Raw genomic sequence first — 14,985 nt, forward strand, 5'->3', positions numbered from 1 at the left:
CTGTAAGGTTGTACGTCTGTTGTATTCGGCACATGTGACTAATAAAATTTTATTTATTATACATTCATGGGGAATGGAAATAAATCTTACTTATTAAAGTACTTATGTTATTAACCCCTAATATACCCTCTATGCATTCAGGATACCTATGATAAGTGAGCAATACACTCTCTGAACAGTCTACCTAAGACTGACCTGCAACAGAGCCTCAAGAACAGGAAGCATACATAGTACAGTACAGAAACACCTCAGAATTAAAAGGGCAACTACACTCTCCAATTCGTCCGAGAGTGAAAACCTGAAAATATAGGAAAACAGCATTTTTCCCACATTGCACCTTTCCTTTGGGCAGGCAATTTGAGAAATGTTGGTCAAATTAGATTATACCCACTTCATTTCTTCGAGATGCTCTAACAAGCATGTGTATCTGTAGTTGGGTCTTCTTCAACTCTAAAAATCCAGGCTGTATCACAACCAGCCGTGATTGGGAATCCCATAGTGCGGCGCACAATTGGCCCAGCGTCGTCCAGGTTTGGCCGGTGCAGGCCGTCATTATAAATAAGAATCTGTTCTTAACTGACTTGCCTAGTTACATTTGTGTTCCTTTTGTCCAGGTGGGAAAGGGCTGTGTGGAGTGCAATAGAGATTGCATCATCTGTGGATCTATTGGGGCGGTATTCAAATTGGAGTGGGTCTAGGGTTTCTGGGAAAATGGTGTTGATGTGAGCCATGACCAGCCTTTCAAGCACTTCATGGCTACAGACGTGAGTGCTACGGTTCGGTAGTCATTTAGGCAGATTACCTTATTGTTCTTGGGCACAAGCACTATGGTGGTCTGCTTGAAACATTTTGGTATTACAGACTCAGACAGAGAGAGGTTGAAAATGTCAGTGAAGACACTTGCCTGTTGGTCAGCGTATGCTCACAGTACACCTCCTGGTAATCCGTCTGGCCCTGCAACCTTGTGAATGTCGATCTGTTTAAAGGTCTTACGCCCATCGGTCTTACCCACATATACAATATTCAAATGAATATGAAGATGCCCATTAATATTAAATGACAATAATAATAATAAAGGTTTTTGAATAGTTTCAACAATACAGGATTAAATACGTATATGTTAACTTAGTTAATCAATGTTTATATTTTTCCTTAAGGTTGATATTGATGTTGTCTGCCCAGGCTCTGAAGAAATACACTTTGTTCCAGGTCCAGGATCCACAAACCCAAAACCTTATACGAGCAGTACTACTTTATTATTTTTTTATCTGTTATTTTACCAGGTAAGTTGACTGAGAACATGTTCTCATTTGCAGCAACGACCTGCAATAGTTACAGGAGAGAGGGATGAATGAGCCAATTGTAAACTGGGGATTATTAGGTGACAGTTTGAGAATTTAGCCAGGACACCAGGGTTAACACCCCTACTCTTACAATAAGTGCCATGGGATCTTTAATGACCCCAGAGAGTCAGGACACCCGTTTAACATCCCATCCAAAAGACAGCACCCTACACAGGGCAGTGTCCCCAATCACTGCAATGGGACATTTTTTTTTTAGACCAGAGGAAAGAGTGCCTCCTACTGGCCCTCCAACACCACTTCCAGCAGCATCTGGTCTCCCATCCAGGAACTGACCAGGACCAACCCTGCTTAGCTTCAGAAGCAAGCCAGCAGTGGTATGCAGGGTGGTATGCTGAGGAAACAACAAAAGGCAAGAGGGATTACTTCTTATCCAAGTTTCATCAATTGCAGTTTATTTAGAGCATAATAGCTATGGAGAGGGTTTACTTCTATACCATCCAGTCTGAGGGGACTATCATGGTGAACAGGGTGGTGTAGACCTACCTTCTAGTCTGAGGGGACTATCATGGTGAACAGGGTGGTGTAGACCTACCTTCTAGTCTGAGGGGACTATCATGGTGAGCAAGGTGGTGTAGACCTACCTTCTAGTCTGAGGGGACTATCATGGTGAACAGGGTGGTGTAGACCTACCTTCTAGTCTGAGGGGACTATCATAGTGAGCAAGGTGGTGTAGACCTACCTTCTAGTCTGAGGGGACTATCATGGTGAACAGGGTGGTGTAGACCTACCTTCTAGTCTGAGGGGACTATCATGGTGAACAGGGTGGTGTAGACCTACCTTCTAGTCTGAGGGGACTATCATGGTGAACAGGGTGGTGTAGACCTACCTTCTAGTCTGAGGGGACTATCATAGTGAGCAAGGTGGTGTAGACCTACCTTCTAGTCTGATGGGACTATCATGGTGAACAGGGTGGTGTAGACCTACCTTCTAGTCTGAGGGGACTATCATGGTGAACAGGGTGGTATAGACCTACCTTCTAGTCTGAGGGGACTATCATGGTGAGTAGGCAGTGTTGGGAGTAGTTCAACAACTAATCTAATTACATTTTGCAGTAGTTGAACTAAATTAAAATCTTGGAAGTGTTTTCAGTAATTCATTATTTATTTTGCCATGTAGCAGTGTAGCTAACTACTGGAACTACACACAACTTTTTTTTTTTACAGAAATCAAATATGGCTGAAGTAGGCAATCATTTCCTTTCTTTTTCAGCATCAGACCTGTATAATTTTCAATTGAAATGTTTTTTTTGTTTTGTTTAATAGGACAAATTGCAGTGAACTATATTTTTCATAGTTAAGTGAACAATATTTTTCTTAAGGGTCGCTTTAGTGTAGCTTAAAATCTTCCAGTGTGAAGTAATAGCTCGGTAAACTACATTTTCAGAGTAGCTGTCCCAACACTGAAAAAGATAAGTGAACATGTAATGAAATCAAAGTTTATTTGTCACGTGCGCCGAATACAACAGGTGTTTCACCTTACAGTGAAACAGGTGTTTCACCTTACAGTGAAATGCTTACTTACAGTGAAATGCTTACTTACAGGCTCTAACCAATGGTGCAAAAAAGGTATTAGGTGAACAATAGGTAGGTAAAGAAATAAAACAACAGTAAAAAGACAGGATATATACAGTAGCGAGGCTACATACAGACACGTTAGTCAGGCTGATTGAGGTAGTATGTACATATAGATATGGTTAAAGTGACTATGCATATATGATGAACAGAGAGTACCAGTAGCGTAAAAGAGGGGTTGGCGGGTGGTGCGTGGCGAGACACAATTCAGATAGCCCGGTTAGCCAATGTGCAGGAGCACTGGTTGGTCGGGACAAATGAGGTAGTATGTACATGAATGTATAGTTAAAGTGACTATGCATATATGATAAACAGAGAGTAGCAGCAGCGTAAAAGAGGGGTCGGGGGGGCACACACTGCAAATAGTCCGTGTAGCCATTTGATTACATCTATGTGCGGGTTGTGTTTCTGCTGGAGGGGGACCCAGACCCACCTGGCCAGCAGGCTGCTGTCTGATAGTTGAGCTGCAGGTTGACTATAGTATGGAGTAGACCTGGGTTCAAATACTATTTGAAATCTTTAAGTAATTTTTGCTTTTGCGTACCTGGAGTGCCAGATGGGTAGAGTTTGCACTCTTGAGATTATTCTTTTGGTTTCATTCTTCCAGAGGAGCTCAATCAAGCCCAGATATGAGTATTTCAAATAGTTTTTGAACCCGGTTATGGGACCCACCTTGCCAGCAGGCTGCTGTCAAAGAACCTGGGCTGCAGGCTGACTATGGTGTGTAGCAGCTGCTGGGTCTGGTTCTGCAGTATCACCATTTCTGCCCTGCTGTTGATGCCAATAACTTCCGCCATGTCCTTGTCCTGCATGTTCTCTATGTAGGCTCTACACTGGGACCAGCTGGCATTGAAGAAAATATAATGTAATGGTCTCAATGTAGACACAAAGAATAACAGACAAGTACAGTTTTGCTTGAGGTTATTTTAAAGTATTGTCTGTAATATTTCATTATGTGACATACAGTGCCAGTCAAAGGTTTGGACACACCTGCTCATGCAAAGGCCTTTCTTTATTTTTTATATTTTCTAAATTGTAGAATAATAATGAAGACATCAAAACTATGAAATAACACATATGGAATCATGCAGGAACCAAAGAAGTGTGAAACAAATCAAAATATATTTGACATTTTAGATTCTTCAAAGTAGTCACCATTTACCTTGATGACAGCTTTGCACACTATTGGCCTTCTCTCTACCAGCTTCACCTGGAATGCTTTTCCAACCATCTTGAAGGAGTTCCCACATATGCTAAGCACTTGATGGCTGCTTTTCCTTTACTGTACGGTCCAACTCATCCCAAACCATCTCAATTGGGTTGAGGTTGGGTGATTGTGGAGGCCAGGTCCATTAATCTCCTTCTTGGTCAAATAGCCCTTACATAGCCTGGAGGTGTGTTGGGTCATTTTCCTGTTGAATAACAAATGATAGTCCCACTAAGTGCAAACCAGATGGGATTTTGTATCACTGCAGAATGCTGTGGTAGCCATGCTGGTCAATTGTGCCTTGAATTCAAAATAAATCATGCACAGTGTCACCAGCAAGGCAACCCACACCATCACACCTCCTCCTCCATGCTTCACGGTGGGAATCACACATGTGGAGATCATCCGTTCACCTACTTTGCGTCACACAAAGACACGGCGGTTGGAACCAAAAATGTCAAATTTTGACTCATCAGACCAAAGGACAGATTTCTACCGGTCTAATGTCCATTCCTCTTGTTTCTTGGCCCAATCAAGTCTCTTCTTCTTATTGGTGTCCCATAGTAGTTGTTTCTTTGCTGCAATTCGACCATGAAGGCCTAATTCACGCAGTCTCCTCTGAACAGTTGATGTTGAGATGTGTCTGTTCCTTGAACTCTGTGTAGCGTTTATTTGGGCTGCAATTTCTGAGGCTGGTAACTCTAATGAACTTATCCTCTACAGCAGAGGTAACTCTGGGTCTTCCTTTCCTGTGGTGGTCCTCATGAGAGCCAGTTTCATCATAGCGCTTGATGGTTTTTCTGACTGCACTTGAAGAAACTTTCAAAGTTCTTGAAACGTTCCATATTGACTGACCTTCATGTCTTAAAGTAATGATAGTCTGTCATTTCTCTTTGCTTATTTGAGCTGTTCTTTCCATAATATGGATTTAGCAATATTTGGTAAATCTGGACCATTTTCTGTATACCACCCCTACCTTGTCAACACAACTGATTGGCTCAAACGCATTAAGAAGGAAATAAATTACACAAATGAACTTTTAACAAGGCACACCTGTCAATTGAAATGCATTTCAATGCTTCTACACCTGCATTGCTTGCTGTTTGGGGTTTTAGGCTGGGTTTCTGTACAGCACTTTGAGATATCAGCTGATGTACGAAGGGCTATATAAATAAATTTGATTTGCTTTTTGATTTGATTTGATTTCAGGTGACTACCTCATGAGAGAACGGCAATAGTGTGCAAAGCTGTCATCAAGGCCAAAAGGTGGTTACTTTGAAGAATCTCAAATATAAAATGTATTTAGATTTGTTTAACAGTTTTTTGGGGGTTACTACATGATTCCATATGACATCACAATTATCCTATTGGTTGTTGTATCAGTGTGTTAAAGAAGCAGAGGCTAAAGAGCAGAGTCTTCCAGGCTGGGCTGCATTTTATCTTACAGAAGCTCCTCTGTCACCTCTCCACTGGGACTCATGGTGTGAAGGAGGCTCCACCGCTATCTACAGGACAGGAAGTGAAGTTGCTGTATTATTAACCGAGGCTCTCCAGCTATCGTCAGGAACAGAATCATTAGCAATGGATTTGTAATAACAATAGATATTGTTGTGTTCTGTGTAGAATCCCAAGAAGAGACAAAGCCCCTCAGACGATGGCAATTTGACTGGTTCACTCATGGGTACACCATACAAATAAAATCCCTAACTATACTGTGTGCACAAAACATTACGGACATGTCTTTCCATGACACAGACTGACCAGGTGAATCCAGGTGAAAGCTATGATCCTTTAATGATGTCACTACTCCAGTAAGGGATTTGGCCTTGTGTTTTAGGTTATTGTCCAGCTGAAAAGTGAATTAATCTCCCAGTGTCTGGTGGAAAGTGGACTGAACCAGGTTATCCTCTAGGACCAAACCGTTTATTTAAAAAAAACTCCCCTGTCCTTAATGTTTACAAACATACCCATAACATGATGCAGCCAACACTATGATTGAAAATATGGACAGTGGTACTCAGTAATGTATTATATTTGCCCTAAACATAAGACTTTATATTCAGGACAAATCTTTTTTTGCAGTATTACTTATAGTCCACACTATCAGAGCAGTTCAGTACCAAATATAACTTTCCAAGAGAATGAAGAGAAAAACAACATCAACATGGCTGTACTTCCTGAAAATACCCGTTTGAATACAGAGCTAAATGGATGCCAGTGACAATGATTTTCACTACTGACAATTTCAGGTCTACACACCAACTAACTAAATAAATAGGTAACACTTGATTTGGATAGTTTGTAGAGCATCTACAGACGTACTATCAGTAACAAGTATCTACTAACCCTAACTCTAACCTTAAACCTTACCCTAACCATGACGTAAACTTAACAAGCAGTTGCTTATCGACAGAGAGTCCATTGCTTATCAACGTATGCAGTACAGCTTGCCCCTGCTTGAACATGCCTGTCCAACCTGGTGCAAAAACTACAAACCATCCCCAAGTACACCAGCATTAACTACATCCACCAGATGGCAGGACTAAGAACAGTGGAGGAGAGAATGGCTGTTCTGGGATGCACAGATTTCTATCCAGCAACCCCTTTCTCTGCGCTTCTTAAATGATGAGTAATTACTTTTTCTTTTCTTTAGGATAGACACTTGTGTACTGATGCAAGACTTCAGTGGTGAAACCCATTCATCTAGGGGCAAAGTAGGGAGTAGAGGTTGCAAATAGCAATCATATCACGCAATTATACCATTTATAAAATGGTCGTATACACCGAGTGTCTAGAAAACATTAAGAACACCTGCTCTTTCAATGATGTAGACTGACCAGGTGAATCAAGGTAAAAGCTCTGATCCCTTATTGATGTCACTAGTTGAATCCACTTCAAATCACTGTAGTTGTAGGGTAAGAGACAGATTGAAGAACAATTTTTAAGCCTTGAGACAATTGAGACATTGTGTATGTGTGCCATTCAGAGGGTGAATGGGCAAGACAAAAAATGTAAGTGCCTTTGAACTGGGTATGGTAGTAGGTGCCAGGCGCACCGGTTTGTGTCAATTACTGCAAAGTATCAAGAATGGTCCACCACCCAAAGGACATCCAGCTTACGTGAAGAGGGGTGAAGACATCAAAACTATGAAATAACACATAAGGAATCATGTCGTAGCCCAAAAAAGTGTTAAATACATCAAAATATATATTTAGATTCTTCAAAGTAGTCACCCTTTGCCTTGATGACAGCTTTACACACTTTTGGCATTCTCTCAACCAGCTTCATAAGAAATGCTTTTCCAAAAGTCTTGAAGTAGTTCCCACATAAGCTGAGCACTTGTTGGCTGCTTTTTCTTCACTCTGCAGTCCAACTCTTCCCAAACCATCTCAATTGGGTTGAGGTCAGATGATTGTGGAGGCCAGGTCATCTGATGCAGCACTCCATCACTCTCCTTGGTCAAATAGCCCTCACACAGCCTGGAGGTGTGTTTTGTTTCATTGTCCTGTTAAAAAGCAAATGATAATCCCACTAAGCGCAAACCAGATGGGATGGCATATCTCTGCAGCATGTTGGCAACAATGTAAGAAAGAGGATTTTTAAACTGTCACTTTGTATGCCTTACGATATATACATGTTTTCTCTGCCTTATCTTACCTCTGGGTCATTCCATATGATTTCAATCGCTTTCTGACTGCACCCCTTTTGATTTGAACGGAACCTTAGAGGTGCTCAAAGTTGACCAATTTTGCATACCTCACCATGAGACATCCATGTCTTCATCATTGAAAATGATCGTGTTTGATATCATTCGAAAGCTTACAAACAAGATTGTCAAACTATTCTATGATTTCTTGTAAAAGAAAGTGTTTAATAATAAATACAAAAAATGTACTATTAACATCAATTATAAAAATTTTAAAAATCTCAAATGTTTTAGTTTGGACACTATTTGACATAATCTGAAGTGTTTGTGGTGTGTCTGTCATACTCTTGAATACAGGGTGGGGGTCATTTCAATCATGGAAATATAATTAATAGAATGGAACTATCCCTTCAGACTCCTGACATTTAAATTAAATTCAAACTTTAACTTCCAATTACGCCGGTCCACCCACCGTCAAATGTCAACTTGAATGGGTATTGTTTTTTATTCTATTGTCTATATTTCTATGATTTCAATAGGTTTCCTATAAAAGACTGCCCGTTTAATTTATAACAATGGATATTCCCACTCATGTCAACGTTCTCTGATATCTGACACCTACCTTGCATTCAATAGTATGCTGTGTCTCAACCGATGGCAGGCACAAAACCAACACCTCAGATGATGTAAAATAGGATCTAAACTACAACATACAGTACCAGTCAAAGGTTAGGACACACCTACTCATTCAAGTAGATTTTTTATTGTGGCTATTCATTGTACTATAAATGAGTGGGACCAATTTCGGCTATGTTGTTTTGCCATGTGAATTTGATCTGATTTGTTTTTGCAGGTGGGAAAAGTGTCATCCTGACTGCTGTAATAGTGGGTCTTGGTGGAAAGGCCACCGTCACTAACAGAGGAGTATCATTGAAGGGTTTCGTGAAAAATGGTGAAAGGTAAAGTCTCATGTTATAGACTCCCATTCCATATACTATTGTTCCCCTCCAGTGAAGTGAAGATAACATTTTAAATTTGTCTCTATACTCCAGCATTTTGGATTTGAAATGTTTCATGTGAGGCGACAGTACATAATGTCACCTTTTATTCTAGGGTATTTTCACACGTATCTGTTTTAATGTTTGGAAATGAAAGCACTTTATATATCTAGTCCCCCCATGTGAAGCAGTCATAAGTACTTGGAAAAATTCAGCTTACAGTGTATTCAAGTAGTCAAACATATATTATTCAGTCCCACATTCCTTGCAAGTCATGCTTACGTCAAGCTTGTGACTCTACAGACATCCCCCAAATGCATCCAACCAGGCTGTAGAGTCACACGCTTGATGTAGTCTTGGCGTGCAAGGAATGTGGGACCAAATACTCAACTTTTGACTACTTTAATACATTATAAGTGAATTTGTCCAAATGACTTCTTCAAATGTGGAGACTAGATAAATAAAGTGATTTTACTTGTAACGATTGTGTGTGAGTGTCTGTGGCGGTGTCAGTGTGTGTGTTTGTATATGTTCAATGGAGAGTTTAATGATGTTGCTCACTTTTACTAATGTCTGTACTTTAAACGCCTCTTTTACCGTAAATCACAGGTCAATAACCCAGTCTCAATTCTTAACCAAGAAAGAAAAAAGTAGTGCACTATGTAGGGAATATGGTGCCATTTGGGAAGCTGACATCATTTTTTATTGTTGTTGTTGAATAGCGGTAGCTACTATTGACCATATTTGGTCAATGGCCATATTTAGTTTTCGCTGTGTGTAGAGAAGTCTTAATGTTAACAAATAATTATGTTATATGCACATAACAAACTGTATATAAACATGTTGAGTCAGTAAAGCTATTTTGTATAAATGTGTTTTTGTATTCTGTTGTGTTTCAGGGGAGTCAATCATCCTGACTACCCCTCGGTGCTGGACTCTCTAAGCATAGCCAACCCAGTCATTACCAACTGTCTCATTGACAAGAGGGGCATATAATCCATTCTCATCATCAAAGTTAGTTTCTACCCGGATCAAGTTCATAATATTTACATGTTGCATGCACAGTCCAACAAACTGTTTGAAGGAGAGTGCATTGAGGTAGATCAAATTGAAAGATAGAAAAGTGGCACAATTGTGCTTCTAACTGTACCATCATGTAATGTATCAGGCTGTCTTGCATAGAATGGGCACTGTATGTGGCTAAAGTTTGATGAAGATAGTTTAAGTTGGCAGTAGACTTTGCTGCAAATGTAAAAGGTAGACCCCTTGCTTGCTCGAGTCGATGGTTATAAAGTGCCCAGGTACTAATGTCTCTTCCCCTATTTTGATTGCAGGGGAAGGACGCAGCCAGGAGGGTGATGCGACAAGGCCGACCCCCCAAGGAACTGTCGCGAGGCCTTCACTGTCGAAGGAGATCAGGTTTACCGCAACCGATACTACACCCCAGACTTCGGCATGGCCAAATACCTCAGGGGAGATCTGGAGACAGAAATTCGGTAAGTAACTATTTTGTTCATCTGGTCTCTACTATTTTCCACTCCAGTCTCATTTTCACCTCATTTAAGACCTGATTTACTTAACAAGAGGCACATCTCAGTAGGTGTTCCAGGTATGTCATGACATAGCACAAGTGTGGGGGTTCCTCTTTTGTTCTCTATCGTTCCTCTATTGTTCCTCAAGCAAGGGGGAGGTCGATGACATTACGGATTCTCATCAGACCAACTCCTTGAATGCCCTACTCCTTGAAGTTTTCAGTTGTGTAAAAAAACAACACTATTATTGTATTGGTTGATGAAAGAGCTTGCACAGAAACGCATCTGCACTAAATCTTTTCTATCTATTTATTTCATGTTTTATTTAACCAGGAAGTCCCATGAGAGGACTGATCTCTTTTTCCAGGAGGCGATAATAGAAGGGAATTAAGTTTCCGCCCTAAACCTGATCTTGTCTTTCAGAATTGTATTGATTTGTAGTTGCATTTCTCAGCAAATTGGAGTCAGAGCTGAAGAACTACAAGGCCCAGCTCTCCCGGGTTTCATCTTCACCTGGGCTCAGTCACTGAGGACATCCAGCGCATGGAGGCCAAACTACACAACACCATCATGGCCCTGGTAATGTCTTGAACTGTGTTGTAATGTGTCAGTCACTGCTGTATAAAATTTAAACATTGATGCATTGAATAGATAACAGTCAGATGCGTTGCTTCATCACACTTAAGCACCATCATGACCCCATAATGACTGAAAAAGACTGGTATTGTGTTGTGACTGTAAGCACGCTTGTTACAATTGTAATAATTGCATCTCAAAAATAAAAATGCATTTCCTGTATATCAATGCAGAGTGCTGCTGTCTGCTATTGTGCATGATACACCTCTATTTAATGTATGACATAAATGCTGTTTAACTGTTTACCTGTATTTTTGAATGCAGGCCACAGTGAATCAGGTCAAGGCCAGTGTGACAGAGCTTGAGAATGTCGAGGAGGAACAGACTGAGAACTTTATTGATCCATGATTACAAATTATGCTTTGATTTCCTATGGAGATGATCGATGTTGGTTTGATTGATTCTGAAAAACCTTTACATTAAATTGACCGTGCTAACGTCATCAAATGCTACAGGAAGAAGTGGCTCAAGAGAACCAGCAGAGAATCGAATGGTGGGAAGAAAACTGTGGAGGAAGCAAAGGAGGAGCTGGAGGAGCATGAGAAAACTACCAAGGAAGTTGATTGCCAGTATGTTGACGGGAGGAACAGGATGGAACAGCTGGCTGAAGAGATGGAGCCACTGAAGGTGAAGAGACATTAGCGACTAACAGTACAGGGAGGTGGTGCGTCACAGTGCAATGAGTACATTTTTGTATGTGTACAGTGCATTCGGAAAGTATTCAGAACCCATCCCTTTTTCCACATTTTGTTACGTTACAGCCTTATTCTAAAATGAATGTATTCTTTTTTTTCCCCCTCATCAATCTACACACATTACCCCATAATGACAAAGAGAAAATAGGCACACACCTGTCTATATAAGGTCCCACAGTTGACAGTGCATGTCAGAGCAAAAACCAAACCATGAGTTTCGAAGGAATTGTCCGTAGAGCTCCGAGACAGAATTGTGTCGAGGCACAGATCTGGGGAAGGGTACCGAAAAATTGCTGCAGCATTGACGGTTTCCAAGAACACAGTCACCTCCATAAGTCTTAAATGGAAGAATTTTGGAACCACCAAAACTCTTCCAAGAGCTGGCCCCTGGCCAAACTGAGCAATCGACCTCATGGCTTGGTTTTTGCTCTGACTTGTACTATCAACTGTGGGACCTTATATAGACAGTTGTGTGCCTTTCCAAATCATGTCCGATCAATTGAATTTAACACAGGTGGACTCCAATCAAGTTGTAAAAACATCTCAAGGATGAACAATGTAAACCAGATGCACCTGAGCTCAATTTCGAGTCTCATAGTAAAGGGTCTGAATACTTATGTAAATAAGGTATTTCTGTTTTTTTATTTGCAAAAATGTCTAAAAACCTGTTTTCACTTTGTCATTATGGGGTATTGTGTGTAGATTGCTGAGATCTTTCAAAATATTTAAATCATTTTAGAATAAAGCTTTGTGTAAAGGGTTTGAATACTTTCCGAAGGCACTGTATCTGGAGATAGTTTAGTGCCTAAAAATAAGGGGTTAAATATAATGTTATATCCCTCATATATAGGGCAGACACTTTCTTTTAGATATACATGTATATATATATGTTTATCCATGTATAAATGTGTGTCACGTCCTGACCTTAGTTCCTTTTTTATGTCTCTATTTTAGTTTGGTCAGGGCATGGTTTCCCAGACACAGATGAAGCTTAACCCTGTACAAAAAAAGCTCAATGGATAATCTCCAAGCCAAAGCCCACGACTGGCCCTTTTAGTACACAACTCTCCCTATAGTCCACAATACTGAGAATACGAATACTGTATATTGAATATTCCCACATTCTTTTGAATTCATATTTGTGTCTTAATGTACATAGGTCCCTCTCTGTGAGATGCAAATTGTACTTTCATCATTTCCTGATGGAACATGAATTGCTGTTGGTACATGAAGTTTGATCACAGCAGTGAAACACTCCATCTCGGTATGTGAGCTAATCCTGATAGCTCTCAAATGGCCTCTATAGCTTTTACATAATACCAATATATTTGTCAGAATCAATCTGACATAGATTTTTATCAAAATTGTTCAGTTAATTTATTTGGCCTTTTGGGCAGTTCTAATGTAACTCCATGGCAGCACCCAAGGGGCTTGAAGTTTCGAGCTCTCCCCGTAGATTTTGTGGTGGTATCGTGTCCCAATGAGTTACAGAACACTGAGCCAATCACAGCGCAACTAGAGAACAGTACCAACCCCATACGCTTCGTATTTTCCGCTGGCTGCCCTACCACCACAGAAAGCACTGAGCTAGGCTGAAACACCTACATTTTGGAGCTGCCTTACTCAAGAAAGCAAAAAAGAGATCATGTTTGTATGCGACTTCTTAACTCAATGCTCATGTATTTTTTACGTTGTTTGCAAACTGATATGTGACAAGTATTAATGCCAAAATAACATGCAAAACAGGTTTTTAAAAAACAAATAATTTGGTTATTATTATTTATAATAATGCCCCACCTGGCCTGATTGACGGGTCACCACTGCACTTTTCCAGCAAGTCAGCTTGTCAAATATCTTGTCCTGCTAGAGGTGCCCCGGTCAACTGTGAAGTGGAAATGTTTATGAGCAACAATAGCTCATCCGCAAAGTAGTAGGCCACACGAGGTCACAGAAAGAGGCCGCCGAGTGCTGAAGCGAGTAGCACGTAAATATTTTCTGTCCTCGTTTGCAACACTCACTACTGAGTTCAAAACTGCCTCTGGAAGAAACGCCAGCACAAGAACTGTTCGTTGGAAGCTTCATGAAATGGGTTTCCATGGCCGAGTAGCCGCACACAATTCTAAGATCCCCGGCTGGAGTGGTGTAGAAGGCCCCTTCCTGTTTCAACATGACAATACCCCCGTGCACAAAGCGAGGTCCATACAGAAATGGTTTGTCGAGTTCACTGTGGAAGAACTTGACTGGCCTGCACAGAGCTCTGACCTCAACCCCATTGAACACCTTTGGGATGAATTAGAACGCAGACTGCGAGCCAGGCCTAATCGCCCAACATCAGTGCTCTTGTGGCTGAATGGAAGCATGTACCCGCAGCAATGTTCCAACATCTAGTGGAAAGCCTTCACAGAATAGTGGAGGCTGTTATAGAAGCAAAGGGGAGACCAACTCTAAATTAATGCCCATGATTTTGAAATGAGATGTTCCATATACTTTTGGTCATGTAGTGTCTATATACTGTAGGCCTAAGGCCGAGACAATAAAAAGACAATAGCAGAATAAATTCAACCACACCTTTGTTTCATCACAAAACCGGAGAGCAACACCTGTCCAGTGAAGTCCACAAAACGTACTGCATGTAACAAGCAGTTACATGACCTACAGCATGGTCAAGCGAGTTAACGTTTCCAACATTTTCAGACTACAAAACAATTATTGATTTAGAACCACAGAGAGTTACCATGCTGTAGGGTTGTGTGTGTGTGTGTGTGTGTGTGTGTGTGTGTGTGTGTGTGTGTGTGTGTGTGTGTGTGTGTGTTTGCGTGTGTGCCCGCAAGTAGAAAAAATATGTTGACTCACCCTACTTGTAGAGAAATGCCCATGCCATCCTCTTTCATGTTGCCTAAACGGTCTAATTCGGCCCAATTCTGTCATACACGTTTTTAGTTTTTGTTGTCCTAGTCTACCTGGCTAAAATGCTTGCTCTCTAGCCTAACTTCCTTTCATGGGCAACGATGTGCCAGGCCAGCTAGTTAACATTAGCCTGATGTTACTACATCTAGCTACATGTTGAACTTCCATCCTCTTAGGCCAAGGGCACAATGTATGAATTTATGGTTGGAATCGCCGTTATAATTATTGGCCAGTATGTAGAATTAAGTAAAACCACAAATCCCTATCTCCATCCATGTCTAATTTAGGAAAAGGCAGATTATATGAGATGTAACAATTCAAGTGTTCTGTCAATGATGTTTGGCTTCTAATGTGATGTGATTGGTGTGAAGCCAAATCCAAACTGGCTTCCCTTGACGCTTTTTTTTGGTGTGCCATTCACAGCTGAGC

At 40.8% G+C, this 14,985-nt stretch overlaps 1 long non-coding RNA gene across 1 annotated transcript; it reads left to right on the forward strand.

Annotated features, from left to right (window-relative positions):
• Positions 1-8,646: 8,646 nt before the first annotated feature.
• On the forward strand, positions 8,647-11,704 carry LOC112261516. The gene is made up of 4 exons (XR_002955177.2): positions 8,647-8,747; positions 9,686-9,800; positions 10,121-10,282; positions 10,773-11,704. It is a non-coding gene; the product is annotated as an uncharacterized LOC112261516 (long non-coding RNA).
• The last annotated feature ends 3,281 nt before the right edge of the window (positions 11,705-14,985 follow it).

Source organism: Oncorhynchus tshawytscha, linkage group LG11, assembly GCF_018296145.1.
Source record: "Oncorhynchus tshawytscha isolate Ot180627B linkage group LG11, Otsh_v2.0, whole genome shotgun sequence".
NCBI classification, from domain to species: domain Eukaryota; kingdom Metazoa; phylum Chordata; class Actinopteri; order Salmoniformes; family Salmonidae; genus Oncorhynchus; species Oncorhynchus tshawytscha.